The sequence below is a fragment of the Dromaius novaehollandiae genome, chromosome 4 (genome assembly GCF_036370855.1).
Source record: "Dromaius novaehollandiae isolate bDroNov1 chromosome 4, bDroNov1.hap1, whole genome shotgun sequence".
NCBI lineage: Eukaryota > Metazoa > Chordata > Aves > Casuariiformes > Dromaiidae > Dromaius > Dromaius novaehollandiae.
The window spans coordinates 66186515-66199562 of NC_088101.1; the positions used below are offsets into that span (position 1 = coordinate 66186515).

The 13048-nt window shown below is 36.2% G+C and overlaps 2 long non-coding RNA genes across 5 annotated transcripts in view; one reads left to right on the top strand and one right to left on the bottom strand.

Annotated features, from left to right (window-relative positions):
* LOC112995479 (uncharacterized) overlaps nucleotides 1-13048 on the top strand; it is a 113255-nt gene that overhangs the window by 25442 nt on the left and 74765 nt on the right. The window contains exon 3 of one of the 3 annotated variants that reach the window (XR_010389107.1): nucleotides 9472-10172. The exons of 1 other annotated variant lie outside the window; for it this stretch is intronic. This is a non-coding gene — a long non-coding RNA (uncharacterized LOC112995479). Of the gene's footprint in view, nucleotides 1-9471; nucleotides 10794-13048 lie in introns of those variants that run through there. One more of the 3 variants, XR_010389105.1, reaches the window with a different exon arrangement.
* LOC112995478 (uncharacterized) overlaps nucleotides 1031-13048 on the bottom strand; it is a 74237-nt gene continuing 62219 nt past the window's right edge. For both annotated transcript variants that reach the window (XR_003262189.2, XR_003262190.2), the window contains one exon: nucleotides 1031-2813. This is a non-coding gene — a long non-coding RNA (uncharacterized LOC112995478). The remainder of the gene's footprint in view (nucleotides 2814-13048) is intronic.

Consider the following 13048-nt stretch of genomic DNA (forward strand, 5'->3'; position numbering starts at 1 on the left):
ATATAACAGAGCAAGTGGGGTAAAAAAAAAAGTATAATAAGCTGTGCTAAAATAGTATTTGTGTCTATTTTAGTGTGAAACTAGGTCTTGGGAATGCAGGGATAAAATTCCCATACGTAACAGAAATTTGCCTGGAACAATCATCTCGACACTCGTTAGAATCTTGAACCACACTGAGGCCCAAGTTGTGGCAGTGATTTCCCCATGTTATATAAGGCCGGATTGTGATGTCTTAGTGTTACAGAACTCTAAGGAGCCATATTTTGCACATTTATATTGGCATTTAAAATATGATTAGACAGCCCTTTGAAAACATTCTGAAGAAAATGCGCATGCATACAACAGGATAGAAAAGTTTGTAGGCAGCGTGCACTGTTTCTTCACAAAGTGCTAATGTATGAGGAAAAGTGGAACGTGTCATCAAGAATCAAGTGTATTTCAAAGCAGGCTTGCTTTCTTCCATTGCTAAAGTAAACCTGCTGGGTTAGGAAACAGGGCTCCAAGCTCTGTTTGTTGTTCAAGCTGCATGAAGTTTGACAAAACGTTCAGGCATCGGGGCAAGCAAACAATGGGGAAAAGGACATTAGCTGTGTCTGACTGTGCTTTTGTCTCCATTCCCAAGAGGTGACATAGAAATGTTTAGAGGAGCCATAGCAGAAAGGACAGTTTTATCTGGCAAGGCACCATCTACCAACTAATATTTGCAATACACAATATAACTTTAACAGGGATTAGTGGGTAATAGGGATTCAAGGGTAACAGGGATTCAGTGACTGAAACTTTCATGCATTGCTGCATTGAGTGCAGCAGTAGAAGCAGGGTGCGGGGGAGAAACCCTTTGCATCTCCCACTTCCTAACAGCAATTCAGAGAAAGATACTTCAGTGCTATCTCTGAAGAAAGGGTTTTGTGCACAAAAACTTCTCTGTTTTTGCCAACTTTATCAATTGCCCTAATGAATAATATTACCTTTCTGCATACTTATTCCTCTACCTCCAGATACCACAGAGACCAGAGGGAGCAAGGGGAGAAACATTATCTCTCTTACCCTCTTTTTCTTATTCATATGAGTAAGCAGCATATTGAAGTTAATTACGAGTATTCTCCTTCCATATATCCTTTTTCTGAAGGGTGAAAGACATATTTATACCTTTTCATTGACATTAATGGAGAGCTCTAACCTGTAAATATTACCACCAAGCACAGAAAAGTCAAGCCCATTAAATTAATACCAATTCAGAACCAAACTTTATTGGGTGCCAATGCAGGAAACAAGGGGACACATGAAACTATTTTCTTTTAAGCAGGCTACTTATCTTGCTCACTTGCATAGGAGCTGGCAGACACATAAAGGTATCCTTATTAGCACAGAGCAAAATGAACTCTAAGAGCAAGAGCAGAAGTGAGGAGGAAGCTGATAGCGATGGAGTCAGTCAGATCCTGTCCTTCTTTTGCAGTGGTGCTATGCACACACAGGCTAGATTTTAAACTTATACTCTAACCACAGATTTATTATAAATACTGTATCTTATCAAAGGCTCCATCCAAAGCAATCTCCTACAAGGCTGTTATTTTGACTTTTGGACATCTTTACATATTTGGAGGGGGGGAGGCTTTTGTCAGGTATGTGCTACCAAGTAATGAAGATTTATACCTTAGCTGGGAACAGGCTGGATTCCATCACTTTTCATTTTCCGACATTCTAGCATTTGGGAGCTTTTAACAGGTGAGCAATTTTTGCAAAGGGAACACACTATTGATAATTAGAGTTGGATGAGGTCCATCAGAATACATTTTCAACCTTGCATTGATTTTAAGTTTATACTTAAGGAATATTAGGATATTCAAGAATTTAGTGACCTTGGGGAACGTGTCTATTTATCTGTGTATCCACCAATTCCAGGCACATGCAGGAGTGGTGTACAACTGTGGCAGTTTTATTTTATTTTTTTAATCAGAAAAGTACCTATTGAATAAGATTGGTATTTCGTAGGTTTAGTGATGTATGTTTCACACCTTAAAATTTTTGTCATTCATTCTTCTAGCTAACTCAACAAAATATAAGTGATTGAGAATGTGTCTCATTTTACCTTGTCTTATGCATTATTGCTGTTTTTTAATCAAATGAAAGATGAAAGAAAAAATTATAAAAATTTGCAGCTATAGAGAGTCATAGGCAGATGAAAAAAACATTAAAATATGCATAAAATCACCATCCTTTTTTCCTAGGGCTGCATCATTCCTTCTTTATTTCTGCCTTTTTTTACCTATCTTTTCAATGTAAGGTATGATTTAGGTATGCTTCATCTAAAAGATAATCTCATCTCCTCTATTAATGTACTTGCTTTGAAGTAAATTATTGAGTTTCTCAATGGTGCTGGTTCTGCTGAAATCTTATTAAGGGCACCTGAAGTCCTACTTAAATTCTGAGCAACTCTTCCATACCTGCTTACTCTTTTATAGCAGTTCCTAGGCATATAGACATCTAAAAGATTAACTGACATCTTGAATGCTTTCACACATTTTTAGAGGTATTTTTTTGAGGATATAAGGTTATCAATATGTTAGCTGGTGTTCTGCTGTGAGTAATGCACAACTGAACAGGCACCTAGATCTCCAAGAGCACGCTGAAAAGTCAGTTATGAACCTGATCATTTAGCTTGCAGTGCAGGTCAGATACTTCACAATTGCTTGCTGCTTGTAGCATTTATCAGGGAAATATGAAAATTTCCTTTTAAAATTTTCATCATCTTCAGAGAGAATAATTTCATATCTTCTAAATTCTGGAAAGCCACCTTCTCATTTCTTTTGAATCTGTAAAAAAAACATAGTACCAAAAGAAGCAGAGGCTCTGAATGGTTACATAGTCCCATTTGGGGGGAAGCAGTCCAGGATTTTGGTTTACTCTCAGCAAATAGTTTCATTATTTTTATTCACTGGTGATCTAATACAATATGAACATATATTACAAGCAATAGTATATGGGCTTCAGTTTTAATCCTTCCCAGATGAGAGTCCACCTCCCTTTTATTCTGTTCTGTCTGCAGGGATTTTGTGTTCCTATACAAAAAAGACAGCTTTAAGTGGCAGGTTTCTTTCCCTTTCAGCCTGATGATTAAACTATTTTCTTAAGTTATTAGCTTAATTCCCTTTCAGCTGAAGCAGGCCTCACCCCCATCTGTCCAACTTCCTGGGAAAGTGCTCTAGCATAAACTGACAAGCTAAAGACTACTGTAGGTAGCTAAGACGAGGCCCAGACAGGCTAGGTCCTGAGCAGAAATAATTGCCCGTTGGAAATTGGTAGGTACCTAACTTAGATGGGATGGATCACATCATGGAGTTTTTTGGGACCTTAATCTGGGTGTGCTGGAGGTTTTCAGAAACGCCACTCCTCCTCCATTGATAAAGTAAGGTATTTAAGTGCGGGCTTTTGGAGGGCTGGATTGCTCCTCACTTCTCCCACAGAGTTAGCCACTTAGATGTATCAGTGTCTAAAGTCATCACCCTCAGATACAGCCTCTTTTATTTTCTTTTGTTCCTTCTTTATATCCTTTTGAAAGTAATTTGAGGTTGAACTTTAATAACAATGATCCTTTTGACTTTCACAGCCAGGGGATAAGGCCTTTAATGATAGTAAACATTTCATTTCTCAGTTTTCTTTAAAAACCCAGAATATATTGCAATATTCTGCAAAGGTTATACCAGACACTTTTCCAGTGTTCACATATGACATCTCTGTTTCTCTTAAAACAAAGAGTATTAAGTGCAGCTATCTGTCTTTCATTTGAAAATCAAAAACAGTTGTTATCTGGGAGAAGGAAAAAGTAGTATTTTCTAAAATTTATCTGTATCCATTCCTAATATACCTCAAAGATTAAAAAAAAACTCTCAGCTTTCTTCAGAAACAACATATTCTATTTAAGTGCATTTTAATAGACAAAGGTACCATTGACTAGGTCAAATGTTGGTAAAAGCTCCATGAAATTTGAATCATTTTCCCTTCAGCAGTGAATATTTCACTCAGCACTAATCTGCAGTATGCAAAAGAAAATTGCTCCACCATTTCTGATTATCAGTTCTCTGAGGAACGGGGAAGAAAAAGGATGTCATTTATGTCATTATTTTCTTCTTAGCATAAGAAAAAATCATGGTCTTAGTTATAGCTGAAGGCTGGGCTTTCTGTCTCTATTTTATATCCTCTAGTGACTTACTGCAACTATGCTGCATGTATAAATGTAAAGAAACTTCTCATGTTCAGGTGCACCCACCTACAGGGATGATACCCACACTGAATGATTTCATAAGGAACTTATTTTAGTTTTTCCTTTGTTTTCTTCTTTAAGTATTAGTAACTTGATCTTTTATAAATAGAATATATAACTGTTCTCTAAGTATTGAAAAGGATTACATTTACTGTCTAAAGATGGAGAGTTTCAAAATCAGTGTCTCTCTTGAGCAAGTTACAGAGGGCTGTTTTCTTCAAAGTAGCTGGCTACTTTTTTTCTTTGTTATGAACAAATTCCTTTCAATAAATTGTACATTTGTCCTATTTTCCACTGTTTCAGCACTGACAACCCTAGGCAATTTCTTTCTTCTTTCAGTCTTCTTAAAACTCAATGAGATCTGTATTTTGTGGCTTGAATTCTGGATCTTGAATCACATACTAACATGTTCATAGAGAGAGAAAACTTCATGTTTGACTTTTAAAAAGACAAAAGGGAATTTGCTGTGTTCAATAGGACTGTACAGCAGTCTCAAAAGATAGCATCTTGTTTATCTGATTCTGTGCATAGAAAGCTTGCCAAAAGAAGTGACTATTACCTGAGCAATGTTCTTCACAGTGCTAAATCAAGAAATAATAGCACGTTTCTTTACAAATGGCAGAACAGACAAATGACTGGCACTGTCTGATTCTACTGTGATACTCTGTGAGACCTTTTCGAGTCATTATCTTCAGGAAGAGCTTTGCTGTTTTATCAGGTACAATTTAAAACACAGGTGCTTCTAATGTTCTTTCAGAGACTTAGCTGATAATATCAGGTAAAGGGAATTTAGGGTTACAACTAATTCTTGTTATTAAAACAACCATTTTTTTTACAGAAATGCAAAGCAAGACAAAAGCCAGACCTGACGTTCACAATGGGCTAATTTTTTTGGTTAGTAGCAATGTAACTCTGGGATAAAACTGATGTTTTATTGTTGATACCATTTCACTGTTTCACTGATGATACCATTAGTAACATAAGAAAACATGATGCTCACTAAAGAGAGAAAGATGCTGACTCAGGGACCCTCATTTTCTTTGAATTTGGAAAGAAAAGGCTTGATATAGTGTTGCACCTTCGGTATTAAGCAGCTATGTAAGCAGCTGATATGCTTGGCAGCACCCTCATAGCCTTCATGGGAATGTCTTGACCAGACCATCAGCTGTCCTATATTCATCCTACCGTCATTCAGCAGGGCAGCTCTTATCACTCTTTTCAGCTGCAAGAGATATGGGAATGTATGCTGCTCTTCTCAGACTTTTTCTTCAGAACAGAAAAACTATCACAGAACCCCTCATGCTTTGGGTTTGAATGAACACCTATGGGACTTTCCATAGTTTTATTTAGACAGGAGATGTCAGACACAATACCATGTATGCTCCACTGAAGAAGTATAATGTGGATTAGTTTAATTTGTAAGTATTTACCTTTTGATGTGCCACATTTTAAGACAAAGCTGCATGATTTCATTTCAACACTGATCATAGTAAAAACGAAGATAAAAAGCAGATATTTCCTTAGACTACTGGAATTATACCCTTTGCCTCTGACACAGGATGTTTTTGTTGTCCTGTTGTCCTCCTGTGCTCTCCTAGCTCTGCGCTGGATGTTCATTTCCTGTATATTTTAGTGCACGCACAGTCTGATCACAGTAGGGGCTGTGATAACAGCATATTTAGTGAGGTTAAAAAAAAAGCATCAGGAACCTATCAGGTAAATGCTGTCAAGCACTCAGCAACACGAACAGCGATTCTTCCAGGCTTATGACTTTTCCAGACTTGGCAGATTTTATTTTCAGATCTATATCTTTGTCACAAAGCCCCATTTCCCCTGCCAAATTTCAAGACCCTGTTCAAAAGTAAGCAGGTGCTAGAGCATTTCAATGAAAAGGGATCAAGAGTATTTTAACATGAACAAAACAATATATATAGTTTACTAATTTCCAGAAACATAAACTGCAGTTGTCCTGATTTCTTTCCAATGCCCCAGAAAATTACAGGTCATAATGTTATAATTTAGCACACTAAAAAATATCTGAAGTAAACATCTTAGGCCAGGAAGTGTCATAAAACATTAATACTGGATAATATAACCAATCCTGTCAGATTTGAAAAAGGGCAAATTTTATGAAACATACTCAACTAATATTGAAATAACTGACAAGTTAGAGACCCTTCTGAAGGCACTGAGCTTCACTAAATCAAGCATAATAGTGAAGTCTTATGCCTGACAATTTACATTTTTCATATTTAATTTACATTTTTCTGCATCACCTGCTCTTACAGCTTAGATTTGTATCTAATTTTCTATTAAGTAAAAATCTAAAATTAGTATTCGGTTCCAGGATCAAGGAGATCTTCCTTACCTAACATAAATGCTGATGTATCAAGGATCACAACACTTGCCAATATGTAGCAGAAATATTCAACTCTCAACATTTTTCAGCCTTATACTTTTTGTTGCACAAATAGGTAAACGTAAGGAGAGGATTTTAATATGTTCAGCATTGACTTACATCTGCTTCTCATGAAGACAGAGTAATGGATTTTATGTTATTGATTTTAAGCCAGACCCACAAAGAAACTAGGATGGGGCAATGCTAAATCTTGCTAAGTCTAATATCCAGAAATGTGGCTTCAAGGAATAATTCACTATGATTCCTTAAATACTGTCGTATCGGTGCCAGTAATAGTCACAGAATATTCATGGCATAATGTAACATTGTATCATGGATAGAAAAGTAATTTCTACATATATAAAATAATCTTAGGCTTCAGTCTTGCAAGGAGAGCCATTAGTGCAGATGCCTATTCCCATTAAAAGTCTATTAAAAATCCAATGAAACTATGTGAAAAATTGTTGTTAAATCTATTTATTATTTGAGCACAACGCAAACATTCCCTTCGTAGTTTTATTAGGTAGTGGCTAAAGGGTAAAAGTAGAATTTCATTTCGCAGGGCATTAGATTACAATGAAATTTGTGTAGTTGTCAAGGTTAAAACTATAACTAAATAGAAATTATACTTTTCTCTTCAGAATATTGAGTGACAATGTTTACTTTTGGCATGAAATACTGGGAATACATTCTAAAGCCAATGCTCAGAAAAACAAGCAGCCATAACGCAATATACGTAAAAAGTAATGAAACTAAACCAAATAGTGTAAACTTCAGTGGAAAAGTCATCTCTTGAGACACAATTTTCTGCAAAGCTTTTGAATGATTAATGCAAATGGTATTTCACTAGTGGCCCTTTTTTGAAGTGCGTCGAGAACACATGTGTTTGTATCACACACAGAAATGAAGTTAAATTTTAAAGCTCTAATAAATTCACAAGAGCCACACAAATTCAGGATTAAAACTTTGACTGTGTCCACAGTACATCCCTCCCCTCACTCCCTGGTGCCTTCATAATTACAATGTTGTTAAGACTTGAAATCAGTGCTTTTATGTTACAAGTTAAAGATTAATTGGAAGCCTTATCTTTGAATTTCTTACTTTACTGGGTTAAAGGCAAATCATTAAAACAACATTAATGTGTTTCCTTTCCCTATATTAATTTCCTTTTATTAATGGTAATTAAAATGAAAAAAGAAAAAAAAAGGAAAAAAATCTCAGAGGGAGAACTTTTAAACAAACGTATCCTGTAAGTCCTGTATGCATCCTTGGGAATCTGGATTGGAAAAGCTACTCAGTCATTACACATGCAAACAGAACCACTGCTGAGGTATGTCTGTGCAGGCTTTTGCAGAAGATTGCTAAGGTCTCCATACACATACTTGGAATTTGTACAGATGCAATATAACCCAAAAGCTGCAGCATCATGGCTGGGGTCTTGCTGGCCTGCTGAAGCTATACTGCCTGCGAGGAAGCCTTTAAAGGTACTCGTAGCCAGCTGTGAGCTACTGTGACCCTCTATGTGTAGTCAACCTAAGATCACTGAAGTCATACTCAGAAATGTCTCATTCTATGTGAATAAACATTGCATGACCCAGTTCCAAGTGTGCTGGATTTAGTCACGTTGATTTTAACAGCATAGAAAAGCTGCTTTGCCTACACTTGAAAAAGATCTGAACAGAAATACTTCTTATCTTTACCTCACCTTGACTCATGGCGTTATTGTGAGTGCCAATTATTATCAGTCAATTGTAATTATTACAATTAGTGTCAAATATGAACAAACAAACAAACAAACAAACAAAATGTAAGACTGTGGTAGAATAAGATCTTTTTCAACTACTCCAATACTATAGTTCATTTACTTTTAAGCTTGAAATATGTGTGTATCTCTTTTGATGTCTGACACTTTAAATACATTTTTATACATCAGCTATAGCAAGAAAATCTTCCAAAAAGAGTGTTTTCCTTTAAGAAGGCTACCAATTATGTGGATCCATATGTTATCTTGTTGGTAAGCTAATGTTCCATGCTTAGAGATCCTCAGAATAACATTTATTTCCACCATATCAATTTAACTATTTTTAATTGTGCTATATTTATCTATATATGTAATTATCTCCCGGTTATACTGAATTGTCACTGTTTAATTAAAGTTGAAACTAATTCATTGCTCTAATTAATGGTGTATGAAAGACTTGTTATTGAGAAAAAACTTTTCAACAAAGTGGAGTAGATTGTGTAATAATTTAACTCAGGAAGGTAACTCTCAGTTGTTAATCATAGTGGCTATTACCATACACTAAAGAAACATTCTTAATATTAAATAATATTTTATTATACTGCCAGCTGTTCATCCTGGGGCATTTACCACCTCCATAATGTAGAAAGCCTGGAAACACGTAAAGCATTAGAAAGATTGACTGAGGAGCAGATCAACAATCATCTGAACACAAAAACCACTGTAATAGTCTGTGGAAAGTTGACCCTATGACTTCACCACTCTATAGCATTCAAAAATATAGCCCAAAACAAAAGGCTCCATCAGTTAACAGATCTATCCTGCAGGATGGGAAGAGGGGGAGAGAGTTTTCAGCAGCTACAGTCCGATACAGCCAGATTGAGAGTGAAGATATCTGAATAATATAGCAAAAGAATGAGTCTAGCAGCAGACCAATATGGAGACAGGGTTAATTTTGTCTTCATCTGGATGTAGAGGAAAAGCCAAGCATAGATAAGAAAGTATGCATTCATGTTTCTTTGTCAGTGAATACTCCTTGTATGTGCAAATAAATTCACATTTTGTTTGCAGAATGATGCATTCTGGTCTTCGGATACTCATCTTGCTTGCAGACCTACGAGTGGGAACTGTCACAGGTGCTGAGCCCAGAGGCTGGCTGATTCTGCGCTTGGAAGCCAAGCAGGGATATGTTGGCATCTCAGTTAAAGAACGTTTGCACTGTGGAGTTCCACCCCAGAAATAACAAGTGGAGGCCCAGTCCATGGAAAAGGATGCCTTTAGAAGAATCTGAATGAAGTCTCGGGGGGGTTAGCCAGAGATCATGGCAAAAGATGTAGCTTATCTCTTCTTGAGCCTATTAGAATGCCCTGATGAAAAACAGGAGGCAGTCTCACTTTTGGCATGTGCAAACCAAAGGACATCCTGCTTTAGACAAAATAAAAAAGCTCAGCTAACCTTCTGTACTAGTCACCTCCTGTCAGATCAGCATCAATTTCTGCAGATGCCTACCGCAAAGGAAGAGAAAGCCCTGTAAATCTTGCAGCTAAACACCCTTGAGCTATTTTCTGACTAAAGATGCTGCATTTACCTCAACTTGACAAGAGGTTCCAGAAAGTCAAGTTTTTGAAAAAGTTTTCTGAAAACTGGCAAAGGACGAAAGAAGGACAGAAAATAGATTTTAAGAGAAAGTGTATAAAGACCCTTTGAACCCTTTGAGGACCCTTTGCCCTTTTGAGAGGCACTCAGTGCCTTGGTTATGGGATGATCAACACGTAAGCTCTGCATAATTTATCAGCAGGTGATACCAGGTCATATATGCAGTAAATACTGCAGAGGCATTTTATTATAGGAATGGGGACCTGGGTCATCAAGGCCAGTTCTCCACTGTTGCAGGCAGTCATGGAATAGATATTTTAATCATTGTGTGATATTTAAAATGCATCTTAAAATAATTAGAATTTATTAATCCTGAAATACAATCACAATACAATCATTTAAGAAAAACTCCCTTTGTAGATCTTCCTCAAAGATCATTATTTTCTCCTGTTCTGATATAGGTCTACTCTGTGTAAATCCTGTGAGGTCGATGAGATTTCTGAGTGTTGAACAGCTCTGAAAGTAAGGCTGCTTAGAATTTAACATGCCTGTAGTTGCTCTTTGTTCATCTATATGTTTGGGAATCGGTCTAAAAATCATGTTGACAGATAATTGTTAATGTCTTCCTTTCTGGTCCTTTCAAAATTTACATATGGAATATTAAATTCCAGCTTCATAATATGTTGGATCAAACCCCAATGTCATTTTTTTGCATTTAATATCTTGAATCTCAGAAGTTTCCTTCAATGTGAATGAACCAATTGATTTGTAACCGGCAAATAAATATTAAAACAATACAGTCTCAAATAATCAGCTCCTTTGGCACTAGGTGGCAGACAATACAACCAGGAAGATCTCTGAGCAAACTATCCCTACCTGTGTGTTCTGGTGTGGTTGTGTGGTTCCTTATGGTTTAACATAGTCTAACAGATACGCAGCAAAAGCAAGGGGTTAGTAGTGCAAATTTGCTGCTTGCGGTACAAGCTTCCTCCATACACTAGTCCCAAATCGACAAAAAACTAGACCTGACTTTATCTTTTAGTGTTCACGCATTTTCTTTTTTTTTTGAAAACTGAATAACAGTATGCGAAGCCATGAAAAATATACATGGAAAGGAAAATACAGTGTTATATCAGCGGTGTCATTCATATAAGCATACATATGTGTATATATATATGTTTATGTGCATGTATATATACTGCAAGAAGTTTTAACCGGGCTTTCTTTTATGTTTTTCATTGAACGAATATAAAATATTTTTTTTCTCTAGGACAGAGAAAATGTTTGCATATTCCTCTTTCTCAAATTCTGAATCGTCTGTTGAACATTGTGAAGGAGCTGTCCTGGACAGCCTGTGCTAGGTGACCCTGCTTGAGCAGAGGTTTGGACTCTAAAGGCATCTCTAAAGGTCCCTTCCAACCTTAACTATTCTGTGATTCTGTGTTATTCCATGAACACATACAAACATGATGTAATCAGATCCTGTTGAACTAAGTGAGAATTTTACTATGAGCTTAAGAAAAGCAAAGCATTTGCTTACCATGCCTTAAGCTCTAGCATAAACATATGATTTTAATGGGTATATTATCAATATTAATCAATCTATAAATGAAAAGATCAAAGGGAGACATTAAGTTGGTAATCTTGCTTTATTTTAAAGTATCAAATTCTCTCTTTCCCCTTTAAGTCGGCCAAATTTTTCTTAGAACAGCATGAAAATCTTCGTCTAGGCTGTATTATTTATCTGTTTTCTTGCAATATCTACCTCTGACTTATTAAAGTATATTACTTTAACAGAAAGAAAAAGGTACAGGAAACTGTTCAAGAACTGCGTATTCCATTCTGCTTAACTTACCAATGCATTATTTCTATGTACCTATTGCAGTATGCATACTGTGATTATAGCTTTCTATGTAAGGCTTTACTGATTTGTTTGAATACTGGACCAAGACTTAAAAAAGTAGATTGTATTCTTGGCTTCACTATAGATTTGTACCTTGACTTGTAGAAGATCAGTAATTTTCTCTGCTTCAGCCTTATAATCTGTGAAACTGTGACTTTATTCCTAGTTCTGGAGACAAGTTACCTGATTAAGAGTTTCTAAATGTATTAAGATCCTAAGACTTTGGAAGTGAAAATTATTGTTGTTTTATAACTATTGCTGAAGGTTGGAGTTGGACTGCATAAAGTGATTATAATTACAGATTATATGTTGAAATATTGTACATATTATGGATTTGGGGTCTTTCTAGATTTTCCACTCCAGGAATGCAAAGCCAAAGAGACTAGGAGACTAGGTCTATAAAGTGAATTTCAGTACTTCAGAAAAACCCTGCTGGGTGCTAAACTTGTAATGAGAAAAAACCAATCAAATTAAACTCTCTGAAAGGTCTGGTCCTTTGATAGAAAGATTTTTTTTAATGAGAAAAAACTGTAGGGTCAAGCTTGAATTTTCTCACCCTCTTGGTTAAGAGGATAACTTTTCAATGTAAACACAGACAATATCACATCCTTCCTAACTGACAGCTAAATCAGCTGAAACAGCAGCAATGATAATTGAATTTTTGCAAAAGTTATGTATCCAAGTGATCTAGAGCTTTTACAACAAGATACGTAAACAAATAGAGAAGAATTAGTGTAGGCAGCCTTTGTCAGTTAAAACCAAAGATAGTGGGAAATTTATCTATGTAGCAATGCCTTCATTTTTTCCTTCTAATCAACTTTTTAAGGACTATTGTGAATGACAGTTAACTGATAAAATCGGTATAAGTGCTAGGTGAAACATAAACTAAATAGGCATAGAAGGTTTTCATATTCTTCAGTGTTATCCATTTCTTGACCGACCTTTTTATCAGACATGTCAGGCAAAGGCATTTATCTACTGGAGCTGAGTGTGTTTGCTGCATCCTCACATCCATTCATTTGAAAATATGTTGCATAAGGAAAAAGGTACAAACTCCAAATATACTGTCTTGAGTACTGGACTCCTGCTGTGCAGCTTGCAGGAGTTAGTGCCTGTATGTGTATGTATTTGCAAAACTCAATCCAGCTG